Below are 23,842 nucleotides of genomic sequence, written 5' to 3' on the forward strand. Positions count from 1 at the left end.
GAAAGAGCCGTTCCAGACGGCCGCAGAAGCGCATCTGAAGGGGCGCGACGCAGTGACCGTCTTTGTCTGACGGTCAGCCAAAACAATACGTGGCTGTGGCCCTGCCGCCAACCCCCAATCCCCACGCGCTCCCTCATCGTGACTCGCCGCTCGGACTCGGCGTGCGAGCGTGAGGCTCACACCTGTGGGAAGGACCCCTCGGGGTGCGAGTGTGAGGCTCGCACCTGTGGGAAGGACCCCTCGGGGTGCGAGCGTGAGGCTCACACCTGTGGGAAGGACCCCTCGGGGTGCGAGCGTGAGGCTCACACCTGTGGGAAGGACCCCTCGGGGTGCGAGCGTGAGGCTCACACCTGTGGGAAGGACCCCTCGGGGTGCGAGTGTGAGGCTCGCACCTGTGGGAAGGACCCCTCGGTGTGCGAGCGTGAGGCTCGCACCTGTGGGAAGGACCCCTCGGGGTGCGAGTGTGAGGCTCACACCTGTGGGAAGGACCCTTGATGTCCATCCTGCAAGGGTCCGTCCGACTCGACCGCACGACGCTGCTCTCCCCGTCTGTGCAGAGGGCTCCAGTTTTCCGATCTGTGCCTAACTGCAAAGTGTGAAAGGAAACAAAACAACGTCACAATGATCATCTCACGTGTACGCCCGCGCGCACGCACACACACACACACACGCATAATATGATATGGATGTGGGCTAAATCGGCATCATCACTGCGCTGTGGGCCAAAGATGTGCAAAATACATACAAATTGCTGGAATAACGTAACGTAATACAGACATTAGAAATTACCAATTCGAAACTCGCTTGTGCAACATCTGCAACCGCTCCAGCTGAGGGAGAGCGCTGTACGTGAAACGACAGGGCGCACCACTGAACCGTCCGCGAAACGTATTTCGGCGTTGGGCCGCGTGCGACATTCACGGTCTAGGCCGCACGCCGTTTCGAGTTTGCTCGACGTCCAACGTCCGCGCGCACGCGTGAGTCGTCCCCACGCGTTCGCTGCGCGAGGGCGAGTCGGGGACTGCCCCAGCAAAGGGCACTATCCGGGTGAAATATATTCATTAAAAACGTTTAGTTTTTTATTGTTTTACGCTTTAGATGACCAACTACTTCACTCGGAGGTGCCTGATTTATACGTCCACTGCAAATTGCAAATGTGATGAGATTCAATAGTTGAATTGCGGGGTCGTGTGGACACTGCCCATCTCAAAACAGGAGACTAAAGTACAGCAGTTCCTCGGTTAACGTGTTTAATCCGTTCCACGGAAAACGACTGTGAGGCGAAATAACTGTTCATCGAATTCACTTACAGTGAGGGAAAAAAGTATTTGATCCCCTGCTGATTTTGTACGTTTGCCCACTGATAAAAAAAATGATCAGTCTAGAATTTTAATGGTAGGTTTATTTGAACAGTGAGAGACAGAATAACAACAAGAAAATCCAGAAAAACACGTCAAAAATGTTATAAATTGATTTGCATTTTAATGAGGGAAATAAGTATTTGAAACCTCTGCAAAACATGACTTAGTACTTGGTGGCAAAACCTGTGTTGGCAATCACAGAGGTCAGACGTTTCTTGTAGTTGGCCACCAGGTTTGCACACATCTCAGGAGGGATTTTGTCCCACTCCTCTTTGCAGATCTTCTCCAAGTCATTAAGGTTTCGAGGCTGACGTTTGGCAACTCGAACCTTCAGCTCCCTCCACAGATTTTCTATGGGATTAAGGTCTGGAGACTGGCTAGTCCACTCCAGGACCTTAATGTGCTAAAATCTTCTTGAGCCACTCCTTTGTTGCCTTGGCCGTGTTTTGGGCCATTGTCATGCTGGAATACCCATCCACGACCCATTTTCAATGCCCTGGCTGAGGGAAGGAGGTTCTCACCCAAGATTTGACGGTACATGGCCCCGTCCATCGTCTCTTTGATGTGGTGAAGTTGTCCTGTCCCCTTAGCAGAAAAACACCCCCAAAGCATGATCTTTCCACCTCCATGTTTGATGGTGGGGATGGTGTTCTTGGGGTCATAGGCAGCATTCCTCCTCCTCCAAACACGGCGAGTTGAGTTGATGCCAAAGAGTTCCATTTTGGTCTCATCTGACCACAACACTTTCACCCAGTTGTCCTCTGAATCATTCAGATGTTCATTGGCAAACTTCAGACAGGCATGTATATGTGCTTTCTTGAGCAGGGGGACCTTGCGGGCGCTGCAGGATTTCAGTTCTTCACGGCGTAGTGTGTTACCAATTGTTTTCTTGGTGACTATGGTCCCAGCTACCTTGAGATCATTGACAAGATCCTCCCGTGTAGTTCTGGGCTGATTCCTCACCGTTCTCATGATCATTGCAACTCCACGAGGTGAGATCTTGCATGGAGCCCTAGGCCGAGGGATATTGACAGTTCTTTTGTGTTTCTTCCATTTGCGAATAATCGCACCAACTGTTGTCACCTTCTCACCAAGCTGCTTGACAATGGTCTTGTAGCCCATTCCAGCCTTGTGTAGGTCTACAATCTTGTCCCTGACATCCTTGGAGAGCTCTTTGGTCTTGGCCATGGTGGAGAGTTTGGAATATGATTGATCGATTGCTTCTCAGCTCATTACCTGTATAAAAGACACCTGGGAGCCAGAAATCTTTCTGATTGAGAGGGGGTCAACTACTTATTTCCCTCATTAAAATGGAAATCAATTTATAACATTTTTGACATGCGTTTTTCTGGATTTTTTTGTTGTTATTCTGTCTCTCACTGTTCAAATAAACCTACCATTAATATTATAGACTGATCATTTCTTCGTCAGTGGGCAAAAACTTACAAAATCAGCAGGGGATCAAATACTTTTTTCCCTCACTGTATAAGTTGAAAAATAAGTTTAAAAAAATCACCGAGTCTGCAAGAGGGCTGTTTCCACTGCCAAAACGGAAAGCGTATAATGTAAACAAAACCAGCAGCGGTCTAAACGCTCATAATTGGGCGTCGCTGATTGGCTGAGGGCACGGCTCAGCCAAAGTTACGAGCCCTCGGATTGGCCTAAATTGGCGCCCGCATGCACAACGTCAACGTACCGTGAGTGAAAAATGTGAACGTAAGTCGAAACCATGGGATCCTATGGGAGGCGAAACGTCAAACGAAAAGCCGTGAACCGATGTCACTGTTAACCGAGGGACTACTGCACTAGTATTCTTGGTTCTTTCGGTAAAGTCACGCAGAAAGAAAATAAGAATAAAATTGAAAATAAATAAAAAATAAAAATCACAAAACTCACGACGTTTCGATCGGAACACAAGCGGTCTTCAAAAACGTTTAGTTTTTTTGTTGTTGATGAAGACCACTTGTGTTGCGATCGAAACGTCATGGGGTTTTTTGCTTTTATTTCTCATTTTTATTTTTATTTTCAATCTTCGTGACTTTACCGAAAGAACCAAGAATATGAATTTCTGCAGTCACGAAAGTTTTAAGTCAAATATTTTTTTTACTGCGCTATTACTTATTATTACACTTGTTTTACCCAGGGAGGTCCTGCCGAGTTTTCGCAGGAGTGGGGGGGCGATAATTAGGTACGTCTGATCCCAATTGAGTACGCTACTTTGCACGTTGTGCTTTGTCAAATTTTGAAACCACGACCCTGGGGTGAAGTAGCCGACTTTTACAAACGATGTTAAGAGATCTTTAACACCCACTGGGCACCAGACGGCATGCATTATCACGTTCATTTTTTCATTACATGCCGCAGGAATAACCAGGGCGGGCCGTTGGATTAAAACCGTCAACCTAAACTAAGCAATTTTTTTTTCTATTAGGTAAGGCCGCACTGAGCTACGTAGCTCTTTTTCAGAAGTGGCCTAGCCACAAACGATAGCTCAACGAAGTGGCTTATCACGTGGACATTTATAGCAGTGCAGCCAAATACCATAAATGCGTGTTGATTCTAAACGTGGAGGGAATAACCAGAGGACCTGGAGAAAAATCCACGTGACAACAGGGAGAGACATACGCAAACTCCAAATATGCAGCAGGCGTCAGGGTCGGGATCGCACCCACGACCCCCTGTATACCAGGCGAGGTAGTTAACATCTCCTAGCCACCGTGATGATGATAGAGAGATACGCAAAACTCCAAATATACAACAGGCGTCAGGTTCTGGATCGCACCCACGACCGCCTGTATACCAGGCGAGGCAGTTAACATTTCCTAGCCACCGTGATGATGATAGAGAGACACGCAAACACCAAATATGCAGCAGGCGTCAGGGTCGGGATCGCACCCACGACCTCCTGTATACCAAGCGAGGCAGTTAACATTTCCTAGCCACCGTGGCGCTACCGCTGGGTCGCGTCACAGCCCAAGGAGTCGTTCGGAAGTTTAAGAGGTCAAAATTACGAATACATTCTGAACCCTTGACCTAATAATTTAGTGGGGGGGGGGGGGGGGGGGGTGGGGGTGTGTGTAGCCAGTTCTGTTTATCAGCTCTACCATTTTCCAGAGCCCGCCACGCAGCGCGAGACGCGTTTACTCAAATCGTACAACGGATAGGGATGACGCGGCACACACGATTACATCCCGCGTTCTAAACGCTGTCCCTTGGAGAGAGAGAGAGGGGCCTCAGGCCGTGCCGGATCAGTGCCCTGGCACGGCCACTGGCAAGCCTGTGGCGCCACTCGGCCACTCGAGTTGCTCGTGTGCAACACATTACATGTACAGAGTGAAACAATAAAATAATAAAAATATAATTTAAAAAAATATATTTTTATATATTTTTTATTTTATTGTTTCCCTTCTACGTGACTTTACCGAAATAAATGTCGATTTGAAGCTTTCGTGACTGCAAGGATTCATCTTCTTTGGTTCTTTCGGTAAAGTCACGTAGAATGAGAATAAAATAATAAAACAACAATAAAATTCTCACGACGTTTCGGCCACAACGCAAGCGGCCGTCTTCGAATGATCTTAAGGTTGTGTGAAATTTTGTTATTTTATTCTCATTCTACGTGACTTTACCGAAAGAACCAAAGAAGATGAATCCTTGCAGTCACGAAAGCTTCAAATCGAAATTTAACCGCCTCTACGGGGAGGGATTTCACACAACCTTAAGATCATTCGAAGACGGCCGCTTGCGTTGTGGCCGAAACGTCGTGAGAATTTTATTGTGTTATTTTATTATTTTATTCTCATTCTACGTGACTTTACCGAAAGAACCAAAGAAGATTTACCGAAAGAACCAAGAATATGAATTCCTGCAGTCACGAAAGCTTTAAATCAAAATGTACAGGGTGCTTAAAAAAAATGTGAACACTTGTGAGAATTTGCAACAACGCCACAAGAAATGTTTGTGCCTCCCGGGGCTCTGGGGATCACCTAGAGGAGATTCCAGGCCACGCGCTGACAATGATGGCGAGCACGTGGGGAGACTCTTGGAAGATATTAACATCACATTTGTTATCATGTTACAGCGTAAATCTTGACTTCAAGCTTTCGTGACGGCAGGGATTCATATTCTTTGGGTCTTTCGGTAAAGTCACGAGGATAGATTCAAAGAAAATAACAAAAAACTATGACGTTTCCACCGCAACACAAGCGGCCGTCATCAGGACGAGCGCTTGTGTTGAGATCGAAGCGTCGTAGTTTTTTGTTATTTTCTTTGAACCTATCCTCGTGACTTTACCGAAAGACCCAAATAACACGTTACAGTGTATTATTATCCGTTGCTTTTCCATTAAAAACGATAGTCCCATGTAAGCGTAAACATTTTTTCGAAGCACCCTGCATCCGTGAACTCCCGCACCTCCGATATGCACGGCTGGCCACGTACGGTGCGGAATAAGTTAAACACACGGCACGTACCAACTCACCGCGGGTGAGCGGCTGACTTGACGGGCACGCAGACACCAGGGGCTGGCCGCTGCCCGTCATTCGCACAGCCGAGTGTCGAGACCCAACAGAGGCACAGAGCGGACAGTTCCACTCACGAGTTTGGCTTCAACGTCGGGAGGGAAACCCGCGGAGGGCGACGTCTCCTCGCCGCCGCCTCGGCAGCCCCCACAGCCTACAGCACCTGGCAAGCCCTGTTCGGTGATCAGGGCTTGCCAGGTGTTGTACCTCATCGGCGCCCCTACCTCATTACAGAACAATTCAGACACTTGTCGGTCACGCCGCGCCACTTGTAAATCTCAACGTCCATCCATCCCACAAAGTCCCGTCACAGGGGAGACACACAAAGAAATGGATATTTAACCAAAAAAAGTTGCCCGTATTGAAACGGCTCTATGCGTTATGGACCTCAATTCCCCTGTACAAGAACACGGGCTAAGCCGTATGGGTTGACAGCTATGGACTTTGGCTGGCTCGACCACCTCAATGTCAACTTGTAGTCGCTGCTCTGCGACAAGAAGAATAATGTGTGTTTATTTGTATTTTTGAGCAGCGGTTTCAAATATTTTTTTTTTAAATATAGACGGGAAGAAAGGGTAGCGTGTTGTGTCAGGTTGACTGTGCTCTGTTAAAAGTGCGCGTGGCCGGCGATGGTGGGTAGTTAAGCGCTGGAACCCACACATCATTCGTGTTCGTGTTGTCAAGCATTGGTTCGTGTCTCGTTGACAAGAGCCCTCAAACTCTCTTGACCGAAAGGCCCCCAGTCTGCTGGGTTTTTTTTTCTTGATCCAATTCTCCCGCTCGCATTTCAAGGCACGCGGAGAGCTTTGGTAACGTTGCAACCCGAACGGGTAATAGGTGAAATACCATAAATGCGATAATAGGTTAAGTTCTATGAATCTAATAAGAGGTTAAACGGGTAGCCTTGGGATATTATTCTATATCAATGTGCTCCCATTTGCTATATTCCGATTACTTTGAGCAGGCAATTCCGACAATAGACCACTCCAACACCCACGCTCCCGACTCATATACAGCGCTCGCCATTTCCACTTCTTGCTAACGTCTTTAATATCGTCATCGTCATCATCATCATTGTGCACAGACGACGCACTCCGTTTGACCGTACGCGTTTGCTAATTTTCTCCGGCTTGTGCCCTCCCTCGGGAGCTGTTGCCGTGCATTTGAATATTTAATTTAAAAAGTAACCGAGGCGTTGTTCTGAAATATAAATTGTTTTTTTTTAATTATAAAAGTTGCAGCCGCTCTAGATTGCTTCAGATAGCCCCCCCCCCCCCGTAGAGGGTTTACTTGGTCTACTCTTCCACGCCGGCGAAACGTCTTGGCTAAGAGGTGGTGGGAGTAACCCACGCGTTGCACAACGCGACCGCACGCGAACCTGCCGAGCGGGTGCTGTGGTGTTCCAGGCAGGTTCTCGGGGGGAAAAACGCGCCGGTCCTCGTCGGTGCCTTCCCGAAGAGTTTCCGCGCAAAGCAAAACCCAGCGCTCATTCGGCGAAAAAAAAACCGATTTGAGCCGAAAAAAGTATGCGGCGGACACGGCTTTGGCGAGATGTGTTTGTAATGTACCACACGCGCACAAAGACAAAGATCCCCCGTATAGCCTTAACAGACTGTAGGGGCAAGTGCTGTTAGCGAGCACCTATGAAGGCCAGAACGATACACGAGGGGGTGAGAGGTCAGCACCACGCCCGACCGCCTTTGTCTCCCCAGTGGCGATGTCTACACACACCGCACCGGGTACTCGTTTTGAGGCTGAGACGACCTAGGGGAGGCCCAGGACCGGTTCAGATAATCGTCACCGGTGTTGGCTGTGAGCGGGAATCGAACCCGGGTCGCCGGGCTCGTAGTGCAGCGTTCTAACCGCTACACCACACGCACACACACACACGCGTGCTCAGTGAGATGCCGGGACAAATAACTGAGGGCACGCCGTCAATGCGTTACTGTATCATTCCGCGTACTCTACCACTCCGCTCAACAGCGCAGCTCGATAAAGGAGTTCGTCGTTGACCACTCAGAAACCGCGTCATAACGGGGAGCGTTCTGCGTCATAACGGAGTGCGTGTTCCACGTCATAACGGGGTGCGTGTTCCACGTTATAACGGAGTGCGTGTTCCACGTCATAACAGAGTGCGTGTTCCACGTCATAACGAAGTGCGTGTTCCACGTTATAACGGGTTGCGTGTTCCACGTTATAACAGAGTGCGTGTTACACGTCATAACGGGGTGCGTGTTCCACATTATAACGGAGTGCGTGTTCCACGTTATAACGGAGTGCATGTTCCACGTCATAACGGGGTGCGTGTTCCACGTCATAACAGAGTGCGTGTTCCACGTTATAACGGGGTGCGTGTTCCACGTTATAACAGAGTGCGTGTTCCACGTCATAACAGAGTGCGTGTTACACGTCATAACAGAGTGCGTGTTCCACGTTATAACGGAGTGTGTGTTCCACGTTATAACGGGGTGCGTGTTCCACGTTATAACGGAGTGCGTGTTCCACGTTATAACGGAGTGCGTGTTACACGTCATAACAGAGTGCGTGTTCCACGTTATAACGGAGTGCGTGTTCCACGTTATAACGGAGTGCGTGTTCCACGTCATAACAGAGTGCGTGTTCCACGTCATAACAGAGTGCGTGTTCCACGTCATAACAGAGTGCGTGTTCCACATTATAACGGGGTGCGTGTTCCGCGTTATAACGGAGTGCGCATTCCGCGTTGTACAAGTGTCCCCGAATGGAGGAACCGCGTTTCAGCGAAAACGCGTTTTTGTGTGAACACCAGGCGTCATACGAGGACTATACCAAACTTGGTCTACTCTTCCACGCTGGTCAGACGTCTTGGAAGGAGGTGGGAGTACCCATACCGTTATACGACCACACACTACCTGCCTGAGCGTGGACTGTGATAGTGCAACCCATTCATATCGCTGCATTGCATGAACTGCCGTGCCCAGAAATTAAGTTCGACCGGTGGCTTCTATCGGCCGCACATTGTTCCTGAAATCAGAAATAACCACGATCAACGCAACCTTGACGAATATTGCATTAATTATATTTGTATTCACTGGTGGAGCCAGTGGGGGGGGGGGGGTGGGGGGGGTGGCACGTGCCCCCCCCCCCCAATGATCCGATCGAAATCCCTAATTTTGATCGGATCATTGGGGTTTATTAGTAATAAATCGGCATTTTGCGACCACCACTGCCACTGTGTAGCATATTATTACGTGCCAGGGACTCTATGAGATGATAGGACAATAGTCTGAGTCCATAATTGGCAATAAGTAACGGCAAAGCGGTTATAAGTGACTCACATAATTGTGCGCAGTTGCGTATACAGAGTCCACGACTTCCCTGAAGGCATCAACACCTTCAGCGAACGCGATGCCGATCACACAACACGGTTCGAATTCGACCCCTCGATCGATGGCTGGGCCATCCCCGCACACGTAGAAGTCCTTACTTACTAACGACTCCTTACTTACTAACAACTCCTTACTTACTCACAACTCTTTACTTACTAACAACTCCTCCATCATTTTTCATTGCTGGAGGGGTTGCCCCCCCCCCCCTACCTGAAAATCTATTGTTTGTATTCGTAATAAGAGTGAATCCAGCAGTGTATGTATCATGCCTGACGACGATGACGACGACAAATATATGTTCCTAAATTATACTAAGACAGGAGAAAAAACACAATTACCCACAATTCATTTCATCAACTCTCCCACCACCACTTGCTTCAAGGGTGGCCCGGAGATGGCAGCACGTACAGCGACGGATTTCTTGAATCTATCTGTGTGGATCTTTGAGTATCACTAACCCCCCCTCCCCTACTACTCGTACACGTGGTGGGGTTTCTCCAGGGTTCTCCGACTTCCGGACGCGTGAAGACAAACAGACGTCAATGTAACCCCACGGCCTAAACGTCCCAAAAAGAAAGTCATCCTAATCAGTATTGCTTCTTCTTGACTCTTCTATGTCACCCATCATAGTGTGAACAAACATACACAGCCCCCCACAACCACCCCCCCCCCCACAACAGTCCGGGTATAGCAGCGACAAGCACAGGTATTTATAAACGTGTAGGCAGCAAGAGTCCCTGTTAATCGTGTCGGCAGGCCAGTGAGCCGACGTTATTTTAACTTTAATTGAAACACATTTCCCCCGAGTTATAGTGGAGTGGCGACAGAGGCGGTGTGGTTGACTCCCGGATGAAGCCTTCCCTAGGGCTTACGGTCGTAAGGGTTGTATGTCGTATGCATGTTGAACTTCTTTCGCACCGTACGTAGCCAATTGGAGGTGCGGGGGGAGAACATACATCACCATGATGTTGGTCAGCATGGGGTTAAGCTAAGACTATAAAACTAAACTATTTTATCAGGTAAAGGCCCCACTGAGCTGCGACGTAGCTCTTCTTCAGAAGCGACCTGGCCACAAATGATGGCTCAACGAAGTGGCTCGTCATCACGTGGAACTTTACAGCGGCCAAATATGCAGCGTCGATTCTAAACGTGGACGGAAAAAAACCGAAAGACTCGGAGAAAAATCCTCGCGACAGGGTCGGGATCGAACCCACGATCCTCCTGTATAGCGGGCGAGGTAGTCAACATTTCCTCGCCTCCCTTCACCAACCGTGGCTTGGGGGAGGGAGGCCCAGGACCTGGTTCAGGTGTCACACCTGTGCTGTGCAACTCTCTGCCACCGGTGCTCGTCAGCTGGCCGAGTCTGCCCTCGAAAAAAGAGCCGTACGGCTCAAGGGGCTTTATTTCCTTGTGGATATGCAAAATTCGGATTCTCAAGAACGGTTCTTTCCGATCACTCGCCGCCACCGATGTCAGCCGTGGCCGGGAGAGTCCAACTCGGGTTGGCGGGTCCGCAGTGCGGTGCGCTGACCACTACTCCATTGCCCCCTTCCACCCCAGGTCCGGGTGTCCTGGGCTCCATCCAGAACACCCGGACCACAACTCCTAAACTGCAGCAGCTGCACAAACCATGGCAGCGGCAGTAGATGCAGATCTCTTTATGACGACGACGACGACGTTGCACACGTGGGCATTTGAAAACTCGTGCAGAGGAGTGAGCAAAGTGACATTTGAATCGACTTTCGTGGCAGCCGTCACGCGCGGGTTGGCTACGTGATGCGCGAAAGAAGTCCGGCGAACGTACTCACGCACGCACGCACTCTGGTGCGGACCGCCCTTACGTTTCGATGACGCCTGAGACGACGTCATCGGAGCGCTCCTGACCACTGTCACTCCACTCGCTAAGGAGGTTTCAAACTGGCGTGCGGGGGGGGGGGGGGCAGCCCGGGACACGGAGCCTACGGTGGCAGCTACGGGAGAAGAGGCCACCGATGCCTTCTCTGTGCTAATAATGTCAACATCGGCACCGTGTGCTCATTTTAGGCTGAGTTTCCCTAAGGGAGGTCCACACCGCGTTCAGAAGAACCACGGCGCTGATGTGCAAGTATGTCACGGCCAGGAATATGACTCAGGTGAGCGGAAGTGCAGGGCTTCGACTGCTTTCCCCTGAATGACCGCACGGCACTGTGTCGTCATTCAAGATGTTTCTGCGACGACAGCACGGCTCAGGATTGAACTCAGCTTGCCAAAGGTCACCGGATATGGACCCTAACACCGGTGACCACAATGCACCAGGCACGACTTTTAGGCCGAGCTGACCCGCGTGAGAGTCACACGACATGCAGACGCAAACCAAGGTTATTATGGATATACTGTGTGTATATATAGCTGTGTGTGTGGCATTCCAACTGGCAAATTTGGGTCACTGATTACGTAAATAAGTGTTTAGACATGGAACACGTCACAAAAAACGTTATCGAGACAAAACCACAATGAACTCTGAAAGTAACAACACAAACAACCACACGAAACAAACTGGCAAAGCCAGCCCACACACGAAGCCTCCTACTGTAGCTATGCAAATTACACGCAAAGCAAAATCAAAGATCCCCCCCCGTGTAGCCTGTAGCAGACTGTCGGGGCAAGTGCTGTTAGCGAGCAGCACCTATGAAGGCCGGCACGGCACACGAGAGGGGGTGGGTGGCCAGCACCACGTCTGCCCGCCTCTGTCTCCCTAGCCGCGATGCTAACACACCGCACTGGGTGCTCATTTGAGGCTGAGTTGACCTAGGGCAGGCCCAGGACCCGGTTCAGATGATCGTCACCGGGGTTGGCCGTGAGCGGGAATCGAGGCCGGGCCCCTGGGCTCGTATCGCAGCATAGCGCTGACCGCTGCGCCACCGCTCCCCACTGTGTAGGCATGCGTCCACTCACACATGCGCGCACGTCACGCGACCTAACGCACGCGATGAACTCGCGATGGTAACGCGGGATGACGGTGCCATTTGTTTATCTTTTAAGCCCTCAGGTCTGGTGTCTGTGTTCCACGGAGTTTACGGCGTCAGACGGACAGACGGATGTACGGACAGAAAGAAGGATGGGCGAACAAGTGAAAATGAAACTAAACTAAACTTTTTATTTTACCAGGTAAGGCCCCACTGAGCTTCGTAGCTCTTTTCCCAGAAGCGACCCGGTCACAAATGGTAGCACAACAAAGCGGCTTATCACGTGGAAATTTACAGCAGCCAAAAAATATGCTTGAACGCATGACGATTCCAAATGTGGAGGGAGAAAACCGGAGGACCTGGAGAAAAATCCACGCGACCACGGGGAGAACTTGCAAACTCCAAATATACAGCAGGCGTCAGGGTCGGGATCAAACCCACGACCTCCTGTATACCAGGCGAGGTAGTGAATATCTCGCCACATCAGCCGGTAACTGGTTCCAGGCCTTTGGGCCGGTTCATTGCATAAGCAGTTAAACCGATATTTTTAATTCTCAGAGGTGGACTTTGGGCTGGATTAAGCACGGAACCAAATTTCACGCGATAGATCTTCTACCGCGCGGTCACCCGTGACGGGGCTGACTCTGTCACATGTCGACCCCGGTTATAATCGCGGGAGGGGCTGCTGCCTAGATTCGAACCCAGGCTCTCAGAGGTGCACGCTCAGCGCTCTGACCTCCGACCTCCTCTGGCGCCACCGGGCCAACCAAACTCTTAGGAACTGAATTTGCCACTCCGTGTTCACTGCCAGAAAACTTCCCTCTCGAGCGCGTCAATTCAAATCTGCTCATTCGTAAACTTTCTTAAAATGTCCCGGTTCTCACAGTGGCGAGTCTGTCGGCCAGGGCCGAGGAACCTTCTTCCCTTCCCGAGAGTCGCATTGGACTTTCAAATACACGTGGCAGGCAACCGCACGTTCGCGACTCAACCTCTGTCACCGACTCCCGCCGCTGCCAGCGCTGAGCGTCGTCACCAGGTCGAACATATCCCCCTCCCCCCCACCCCCCACCCCTCTAGTACCCGATTAGTGCGGCAAGGACGCTCGCAGCCACGGATAGGGGATAGGTCGCGGGCTCGAATCCAAGTGGGAGGCCTCGTGCGGTCGCGGGGAAAACGAACCGGCACACGTGCCGTCTGTTTCCTGGACGTGGCCTACGGGAAGGTGTCCCGTCGCCGATCAGCGCGGCTTGCTACGTACGGTGCGAAAGAATCTTCTTTGGTTCTTTCGGTAACGTCACGTAGAATGAGAATAAAATAATAAATTGATAGAATAAAATAACACGATAATATCCTCACGACGTTTCGGCCGCAACACAAGCGGCCTTCATCAGGTGAAGGGACGAGACTGTCTGGAGGACAGCGAAAGAAGTTCAACATATGTACACGCATCACCAGCCCCCCCCGCCGCAACCCTGCCCCCACCGCCACCCCTGATCGAACCCCCACCGACCACTCCTTCCGCCCTTTCACCCTCGTGTCTGGTTTGTGGCGACGGCTCCAATGCGGCTGGGCTAAATCAAAATCACGGATTGCGGTGTGGCACATAGGCAGAGAGACAGACAGGCAGACGTGCGCGCGCACACAAACACGCGCGCGATAGCTCACCGCGCAAACACCTCTCACACGGCATTGTTATGCTCAGACATTGTGCAAATGAGCGCGGTAATTTATGTAACGGTGGAGCACACACAGACGCACGCACGCACGCACGCGCACACAACGAGCGTTCACGCAACAACAACAAAAAATCTCAAAGGCAGGTGTACTGCCTGGGACCATGGAAGGCAAAGATTCAACATAATGATGATGATCACGATTGATATTACTATATTTTACAATTGACATGACCATATTTTACAGGCCTTTTGTCAGTCCATTGCTGGATGGATGCCTTAACCGTGCAGCGTCAGTCACGGGGCCTGTTTGACCACACTTCGCCACGCTGGTGAGCGCGGGTTTGGTAAAGCGGCGGACCGGTTGGGATGTTGCTCGCCGCTGATGTCGGCCGTGGCCGCGAAACGAACTCAGAAAGCCGGGCTCATGGCGCCGTGTCGTGGCCGCTGCACCGCTGGCATCGCTGCGATGATAAAACCTTCTAATTATTTATCCAGGGATAAATAAATAATGGACTTCACATCGCCGAGTCTCAAGGTATATTTCACGAGGGGGTCCCGCTACGTTGGGATGGTTGGCCATGGATTCCATTCACGAGCGCGAGCGTCGTCACGTCGGAGCAAAATCCGCCGAGAACCCGGAGAGGGACCACAAACACCCGACGGGATGACGCTCTGAAGGGGCTCGGCACAGACAGATTGATGAATCACTTCCTCTACCAGCACCTCGCAGCTCACTCCTACAGCACCTCCGCTATTCCCAGACAGTCTCCCGTCCGACCTGCAAGCAGGCACGACCTCGGCTCGGCCGTGGCGATTGGGCCACTGCTGCTCACCGTCTGGGATTGCAATGCGGGCGGTGGGGGCGGAGGTTGATGGGAGAAGGGGGGCGAGGTTGATGGGAGAAGGGGGCGAGGTTGATGGGAGAAGGGGAGAGGTTGATGGGAGGAGAGAGGTTGATGGGAGAAGGAGAGAGGTAGATGGGAGAAGGGGGCGAGGTTGATGGGAGAAGGGGGCGAGGTTGATGAGAGAAAGGGGCGAGGTTGATGGGAGAAGAGGGCGAGGTTGATGGGAGAAGGAGAGAGGTTGATGGGAGAAGGAGAGAGGTTGATGGGAGAAGGGGGAAAGGTTGATGGGAGAAGGAGAGAGGTTGATGGGAGAAGGGGGAGAGGTTGATGGGAGAAAGGGGCAAGGTTGATGGGAGAAGAGGGCGAGGTTGATGGGAGAAGGAGAGAGGTTGATGGGAGAAGGAGAGAGGTTGATGGGAGAGGGGGGTGAGGTTGATGGGAGAAGGGGGCGAGGTTGATGTGAGAAGGGGGCGAGGTTGATGTGAGAAGGGGGGCGAGGTTGATGGGACAAGAGGGGCGAGGTTGATGGGAGAAGGGGGCGAGGTTGATGGGAGAAGGGGGAGAGGTTGATGGGAGAAGGGGGAGAGGTTGATGGGAGAAGGGGGGCGAGGTTGATGGGAGAAGAGGGGCGAGGTTGATGGGAGAAGGGGGAGAGGTTGATGGGAGAAGGGGGAGAGGTTGATGGGAGAAGGGGGCGAGGTTGATGGGAGAAGGGGGCGAGGTTGATGGGAGAAGGGGGAGAGGTTGATGGGAGAGGGGGGCGAGGTTGATGGGAGAAGGGGGAGAGGTTGATGGGAGAAGGGGGCGAGGTTGATGTGAGAAGAGGGGAGAGGTTGATGGGAGAAGGAGAGAGGTTGATGGGAGAAGGAGAGAGGTTGATGAGAGAAGGAGACCTGGGGGGAGAGAGGAGGCGAATTTCTAAAGGGGAGGAGGCAGAGTGACATTGTGTCTGCCCCCACGTGTACACAAAGGACTGGCAGAACACAGTCGTTTTATATATTAATAATGATAACAGTCATAACAATAATCCATAATGTATTGAATCGATGGGAGAGGCGGCGCAGCAGTTACCGCGATGCGCCTGTGAACCCGATGAACCCGAGTTCGATTCCCAGACGGGGCCCTACGGTCGGCGGAGGCTGAGCGACGTCCGAGCAAACCGTGGTGTCGCCAAACGACCTTCACCAAACCGCACTGCCCAGAGTGGTGAAGTATGGTCACGCGATGGGAGCCTTCATCCAATCGTCCAGCAGTGGATCTTAATAACGGGGGCTGTAGGGTTCATTATTCTCTTCCAAATAAATATCTCGCAGCCTCCAGTAACAAAAACAACACACACACACAATTCCACACAAATGCTATTTCGATAACATTTAAAATTATGTACTGTCAAACCTCACCACCCCGACAAGGACCCCCCCCCCCATCATCAACAACAATCTGCAACTAACATGCCCCCCCCCACCAAATATATAAAAACCTCACAAACGTAAACACGCAACAACCAAGAGAACAGAGAGAAAGAATAATTATCATAATCATTAGTTTTAAAATTAAAATTGTTTTCCTTTTTTCCATGAAACAAACACACAAAAATCACAAGAAATATCGCGTCTCAAAAAATTAAAATACAACAAAAATAATAATGATAAAACGGCAGCCAGCCAGTCTAGCCCGGGCTGTCGCGACACTTGTGAATTTAGTTTGGTGGTGGCGTAGAATATTAAGCACCTCAAAGGGCATGGAGATCGTTATTAATTAACAGGTAATAAAGCAGCCCCGATTCGCGCCGTTCTATTATTCATGTGCTTCCGTCCGTGCACCACACACACGATGCACGGGTAGCAGAGGGAGGGGGAGAGGGAGGGGGGAGGGGAGAGGGGAGGGAGAGGGGAGGGAGAGGGGAGAGATGGAACGGAGGCACCAGGGACAACGTATGGGGGGGGAGGGAGGAGGGAGAAAAAAATTATCAGACGTCTGAACTAATTTTCACCTGAAACGTCAAAATCGTGGATATAAATGCCATCTATCTTGTACAATGGCGCTCTCGCTCTCACTCACTCTCTCGATTTCTTCCAGTTCCCCTCGCTCATCATCTAACCCACCTCGTCCCGTCCCCTCCTCTGTCTCATCCTCGTCAACATTCTCTCTCCTCCTCCACCTCCTCTCATCCGCCATCCCCTCCGCTCTCTCCCCCTATCCCCCCCCCCTCCTTATCCCCACATCCCCCTGCACATTCCTCCACCTCCTCTTTCTCCACCTCATCTCTCCTCTTCACGCTCATGCTTACTCGCCCGTTCCCTCCTCTCTGATTGTATTTGTAGGTTTTAAAATGCACCGGTCTCATCATCATCATCATCACTGTCATCATCGTCACTGTCATCATCACTGTCATCATCACAGTCATCATCATCACTGTTATCATCACTATCATCATCATCACTGCCATCATCATCATCACTGTCATCATCATAATCATCACTGTCATCATCATCACTGTTATCATCATCACTGTCATCATCACTGTCATCATCATCATCACTGTCATCATCATCATCACTGTCGTCATCATCATCACTGTCATCATCACTGCCATCATCATCACTGTCATCATCATCACTGTCATCATCATCACTATCATCATCATTGTCATCATCATCATCACTATTATCATCATCACTGTCATCATCATCATGATTGTTTTCACAATTGCTAGCACATGCACTGTCATCATTGTTGCCGGTGCAAGTCATTGGATTGATACCACATCATCATCAATGGCACGTTCATGTAATTAATGCTCCCGCCTTGAAAATTACAATTCAATTTTCGTCTTCACGATCGTCATTACGAGTTTTATTCCCAGCATTACCGCAGTTACCATCCTTATCACAGTGCTCTATCGTGGTGACTGTCACTTGTAACCATGGACACCATCGTTACCATCATCATCATCGTTGCCATAGCTACCACGATTACTATTATTTACTTGTCAGCATGACATCCAAATAAGCACCATTATAATCACTCTCATTACTAAAATCATCATCATCATCATCCCATGTAAAATACAGATGCATCATCATTTCATATCACATCAGAATCATTATTATCATCATTAGCAATCGTTATCAATATCAATACTTTATCATAAATACAAGCAACCTTGCCATCACCATTAATATCAGCCACCAGCAAGCATCTTCCTCCCAACACTAACATTACAAATTCCACCACTAACTATCACCACTATCATCATCATCACCAGCACCATCACCACCGCCATCATCAACGAGCATCATCATCACAAGCACCATTATCATTATGAGTATCATTACATCATCTTCCTCCCAACACTAACATCACACATTTCACCATCATCATCATCACCACCATCACCACCATCACCACCACCAGCAGCAACATCGTCCCATCAGTGGTGATACTTGTCATCTCCCATCCTCCACGGTGCTACGCTGAGCGGCTGAAATTAAAGACTCGGAGCGCAGACACACACACACCTACCATCGCCAGCGGTCTAATGAACTAATTTATAACATTTTTACTTCATAACCCCTCGCCCGTCTCCTGCCCCTCCCCCCTCACCATCCCCTCCCCTCCGCTCCCCCAGGTAGCTCCAGCCCCCTCCTTCCCCCCTCTCTATTAAACATTGATGTTGTGCCTACTACACAGATCACTCTCGCGTTCCTGTATAAATATTTTGCACGAGTACATACACACATATACACACGTGCGCACACACACACACACGTGCTTATAGACAAAGATCCCCCTTCACCCGGTGTAGCCTTCGACAGACTGCTGGGGAAAGTGCTGTTAGCGAGCACTTTTGGAGGCCAGAACGGGCACACGGGAGGGGGGGGGGGGGTTGGGTTGAATGTGGCCAGCACCACACCCGGCCGCCTTTGTCTCCCCGGTGTTGATCTTTATACACCGCAGCAGTGGCTCGTCTAAGGCCTCGCCCGACCTAGGGGAGCCCCACGATCGCTGCGGATATTCGTCGCTGGTGTTGGCGGCCGTGAGCGGGGAGTCGAACTCGCCGAGTCTCTTGCCCGGTGTGTCACGCGCAGCGCATCAACACTCGCTGCACTTAGGGGGCCGCCCATAAATGACGTCACGCGATTTTGGACGATTTTTGACCCCCCCCCCCCATCTTCGTCACACGGCGTCACAAAAAGTCAGACCCCCCCCCTCCCTCAAATATGACGTCACAAAGCTCTGCCCCCCCCCCGCCCCCAAAATAAAACATGCTTCAAATCGCTTTAAACTATTGTCATTGTAGTGCGTATTTAATGTGGCGCTGCACTCTGATGTTGTAGGAGAAAACATTTATAAAAAGTATATTTAATTAAGTAGAACGTGTTGTCTATACTTATTTAAAGTTGCGTATTTTGATGTGACGTCACATTTCTCAAACACCCCCCCCCCTCGTCACGCAGCGTCACAAATGTCTGACCCTGCCCCCCAGGTGCGTGACGTCATTTATGGACGGCCCCTTACGAAGTCCAGAGTTCGCTTGCTTCAACAAACGTTGCTGGTCACCACGGTGTTGGTCTGGGGGGGGGGACCCAACGGGCTGACAAACTGAAGACGTTTTTCTATACGTATCTGACGATTTGCAGAAAGGGCCTCTGCTTAAAGGTCGCCACTCAGTAGTAGTGACGTTACTACAGCGTTCGTGCCAGGCTAGGTGCACCTTGAAGGCCATGGGAAGTGTGGAAGGCTCGCTCCTGGCGAGAGGATCACGACTCAGACCCAGGTGCCATGGGTTGACTGACTGAGATGGCTGGCAGTTGCACCACCTGTGCCCCCTACTGTGCCAACTTGCTGCGATTTATCTGCCCGCGCTCCGCTCGTTGTTGTGAGCGTCGCTCCTCCTCCACCTTCCGTTGTTGGAGGGCGACTGCCTTCAACTGCCCAGTAGCGTCCTTCACGAGCCTCCTCCTCCACAGAGGCCGATCTTGACACAACTGAGAGCGGTCTTTGGCAAATCCACTCAGCTCCACATCCTCCCGTACCGCATCAGCTCCATCTCTTCTCCAGCCCGTGCCATGCCAAATAGAAGCTGTCTGGGCACGTGGTTAGCCAGGCGTGCGGGCTGCATGACCCAGCCAACGCAGCCTCGCCTGCCGGAGGAGCTCACCGATTGGGACATGATCCAATGTCCAACACCCGCCGTTCGCCACGGCGGGGTATCGGCGGCGCCTGTGCCAGGCCACGTGCACTTTGAGGCTGCCACGTGAAGTGTCGAAGGCCTCGCTGACGGGAGGCCTCGGGACAGACCCAGCAGGTGCCGTGGGTTGGCTGACTGAGATGACCGCGTAGATACACCACCAGCGGTACCCCCTACCGTGGGACACTATACACTTTACAGTACATATAATTGATACCCCCCCCATAGAGCTTAGTGAGACCGTTGAGGAAAATGCTGTTAGCCAGTGCATTTTAGTCGGGGAGCGGTGGCGCAGCGGTTAACGCGGTGGCGGATACGGCGTGGTGAAAGGCCCCCCACATCCAGCAGTGGCTTGCGAGGTTGGTCGCTGTGCGTGGATTGCATTGCCCCACACGACAAGACAGAAGAGCACACAGCCGCTTATGTAATCGTTCGCGGTGTACTGTACACAGGTGATCATGGATTCAGAATTTGTTTACACAAAATCAATTTGCATTGTAAACAGCCCATATACGAACATGGGATAATTGTGACGGTGCCCTTCAATGTTGCCCAGCGAAGCCTCGCCTGTCTCGGACTCTGTGTGTGTGTGTTGGGGTGGCAGGGTGGGTGCCGCCGCCGCCGCTGCTGCTAACACCTTGGGTGAGTTATTTTGTTTTTAGCCACGAATTACATTTCGTGCATTGGAAGAAGAACCCCCCCACCACCACGGATGCGAAGGATGGGGGAGTTACTACTTCTACCGCTGCTGCTACTACACCACACCTGTCAACCCCCTTATCAGTGCCCTACCTTATTACAGACCAATCCAGACCTTGTCGGTCACCCCGTGCCCCTTATAAATCTCAACGTGCATCCTGCAAAGTCCCATCACAAGGGAGAAACACAAACAAATGACAATCTTTGTTTTGCCCGCGTTGAAACGTGTGTACGCCGTACGGATCTAAAAACTCAATTTCCCTGTCAAAGCACACGGGGTAAGCCGAATGGGTCGACAGGTACGCTACACCACCCAAGGCCTCCACCAATACAGACGAGTTCACGCACCTACTTGCTGTACTCCCATTGTATCGACCACCTACGTTTTTCCCCGTAGCCAACAATGCCCGGGTATTGGCATTCTCAGGCACGGGAGGGCCACGTTATATGGTCCCGCGATTCCGAAATCTTGCTCAGCTCTGCGAGATCCCGATGATGGTAATATTGGGCCACTGGCAAACGCACACGAGACGAGACAAAGGTGCACCGGATAGCCTCTATTTAGACGGCGGGGGGGGGGGGGGCCAAGTGCTTGCTGCTGGTGGCCGGAACTTGACCGAGATCCGCGCGGTGCCCCACATGGTTCAGTGTGGGCAAAAGCACGCCCGGCCGCCTTTGTCTCCCCACCGCTGCTAATGTTCAAAGGCAAAAGCGCGTGCGCGCACGCACGTATACTGTACACGCGAAAATAAAACGGCCAAGAAGAGGCTTAAAACTCAGGCAAGTTTTACAGAGATATATTAATAGAGTTATACAATAATAACTCACACTCACCCACCCCCCACCGGGTCTCGCCTAGGTCGACTCGGACTCAAATAAGTACCTGGCGCAGTGCGTAAACATCGCCACTGGGTGAGACAAAGGCGGAGCGGGCGTGGTTGCTGGCCACTGGCAGCTGTGCACTTTTAAATCAACCTCATCTGTTTAGAACTGCTTTGTGTTTAGTTTGTTGTCCTTCCCCCCGCACCTCTGATTAGTGCGGTTGGCTACGTACGGCGTGAAAGAAGTTCGACACACCGTGCATACATAACCCTCCAAGTCAACGTCGTCCCTATCCGTTCTGTGCAGCGCTGGTGCCCCGATCTTTGACCAACGACGAAACATCGCGGAACAAAAGCTGAAAAAAAGTGTGCAGAGGAGGAGCCGCGCTGGGAATGAGCCCGAGAGACAGGGAGGGAGGAAGGGAGTAGCGGGGAAAGGAAGTGGCGTCACCGTCTTCCTTCTGCTAGATCCTCACACTCGTCAACGGCTCCAATGGCGGGGCAGCTGACAGTCTCTGCACCTCCATCGCCTCCATGATTGACGCGGGGGCTTCCCCTCGGTCACTGGCACTGAACTGAAAATGTGTAAACAGAACTGTCGGGACGACAGAACTGTCGGGACGACAGCGCTGTTCCTTTACCTGAAGAAGGCTACTTGTGTCGTGGCCGAAACGTCGTGAGAATTTTATTGTCTTATTTTGTTTTATTGTTTTATTCTCATTTTATGTGACTTTACCGAAAGGAGCAAGAAGATGAATCCTTGCAGTCACGAAAGATTTAAATCGAAATTTACGTGTAAACTATTTTTTTATTTTTACCAGGTAAGCCTCCACTGAGCCGATGTATCTCTTTTTCAGAAGCGACCTGGCCCAAACTAGACAATGTTTAATTTTACCAACTAGAGCCCACTCTGCCATATAGTTATTTTTCAGAAGCGATCTGGCCACAAATTAAACCTTTTTTTAATTTTACCAGGCAAGGCCGCATTTCAAACTAAGCCGGGAGTATTACATCTAACACAGTGACATCAAAGCGTGCCCCCCCCCCCAAAACGCGGGGCCCGGGGCAGTCACCCCAATTCGCCGCTACCCAAGAGACAGCTCTAGCCCTCCACCCTGCACACACGGTCCCACCCATCTCAACCTCCTCCCCTGGAATGCAACCGACACAGAACTTTCACTCCACCGTCTATCCTGACCCTCCAAGTTGCTTTACCCTATCCTTCCAAAAACGCCCTTCGTAATCCTCCCATGTATGCACATGGTGCGCTTCAGCCGGGCCCTCCGAGTCATTCAGCCGCACAGACGTCACGACCACCAGGCTGTCGTGGCTACGCTGCACGCGGCTGCTGCCTGTGATCCAGCGCCGTGCGGAGGAGGCAGCAGCAGCGAGGGTTGGTGGGTGACCGTAACTCGTCTTGTTGTGGTGAAACTCCCCTTCTTCCCGTGGGTGGGCATCGAGGAGGAGGTGCTCGTATCCCTGGCTGGCCAGGAGAATGCGGTACGGCAAGTGGGCTCATCGCTATCTGTTTCAATCTGTACGGGGATAGAGCGTTGTTCCCTCGCGCAAGGCGTGGGTTTCTCCGGGTGCTCCGCTTTCCTCCCCACGTGAATAAAAAATGTAAAACCAAACTATTTTTTCTTTATTTTATTTTACCAGGTAAGGCCCCATTGAGCCTACCTAGCTCTTGTTAAGAAGCGACCTGGCAAATGATAGTTCAACAAAGTGGGCGCATCATCATCACGTGTGGAAGTTTGTAGTGGCCAATAAGCACGGCTCATCATTAATTTGGGGCCGAAAAGGTCTTCAAAACACGAGACCAAATGAAGCAGCGTGCAGGAAGACCCTCCTGAAAACGAGTGGCTCTCCTGGATAAGATGGGTAAATAAAAGTAAAAAAATAACTCCCGCTTACAAACAAAGACAAAGATCCCCCGTATAGCCTTAACAGACTGTAGGGGCAAGTGCTGTTAGCGAGCACCTATGAAGGCCGGAACGGTACACGAGGGGGTGGGTGGCCAGCACCACGCCCGACCGCCTTTGTCTCCCCAGTGGCGATGTTTACACACCGCACCAGGTACTCACTTCAGGCTGAGTCGACCTAGGGGAGGCCCAGTACCGCTCCCCCACACACACGCACACACTCTCTCGCCTCCGTCCGCCACCGGAGAGAGAGAGAGACCTCTCTCTCTCTCTCTCCGCGCTGCCAAATCGGTTCGACGGTTCACGCAGTTCGATCGGACCCGATAGCAAGTCTCCAACGAGCCACTCGCGCACGCCCATCAGCACCAGCAGCGGCGTTGTCAACGACAATTATCCGGGAACGTGGCAATATCAGCCAGCTGTGTGCGACAGCAAAAATCATAGCACTGCATGTATGTATGCTGAACTCTTTTCGCACCGTACGTAGCCAA

At 51.2% G+C, this 23,842-nt stretch overlaps 1 protein-coding gene across 1 annotated transcript in view; it reads right to left on the reverse strand.

The window, feature by feature from the left end:
- The window catches only part of LOC116948159 (uncharacterized), a 191,095-nt gene that overhangs the window by 49,649 nt on the left and 117,604 nt on the right, over positions 1-23,842 (reverse strand). The window contains exon 3 of the mRNA XM_076071273.1: positions 477-586. The gene's annotated coding sequence lies outside the window, so the exon portion shown is untranslated. The remainder of the gene's footprint in view (positions 1-476; positions 587-23,842) is intronic.

Source organism: Petromyzon marinus, chromosome 32, assembly GCF_048934315.1.
Source record: "Petromyzon marinus isolate PM22_M1 ecotype Great Lakes invasive population chromosome 32, UKy_Petmar_22M1.pri1.0, whole genome shotgun sequence".
NCBI lineage: Eukaryota > Metazoa > Chordata > Hyperoartia > Petromyzontiformes > Petromyzontidae > Petromyzon > Petromyzon marinus.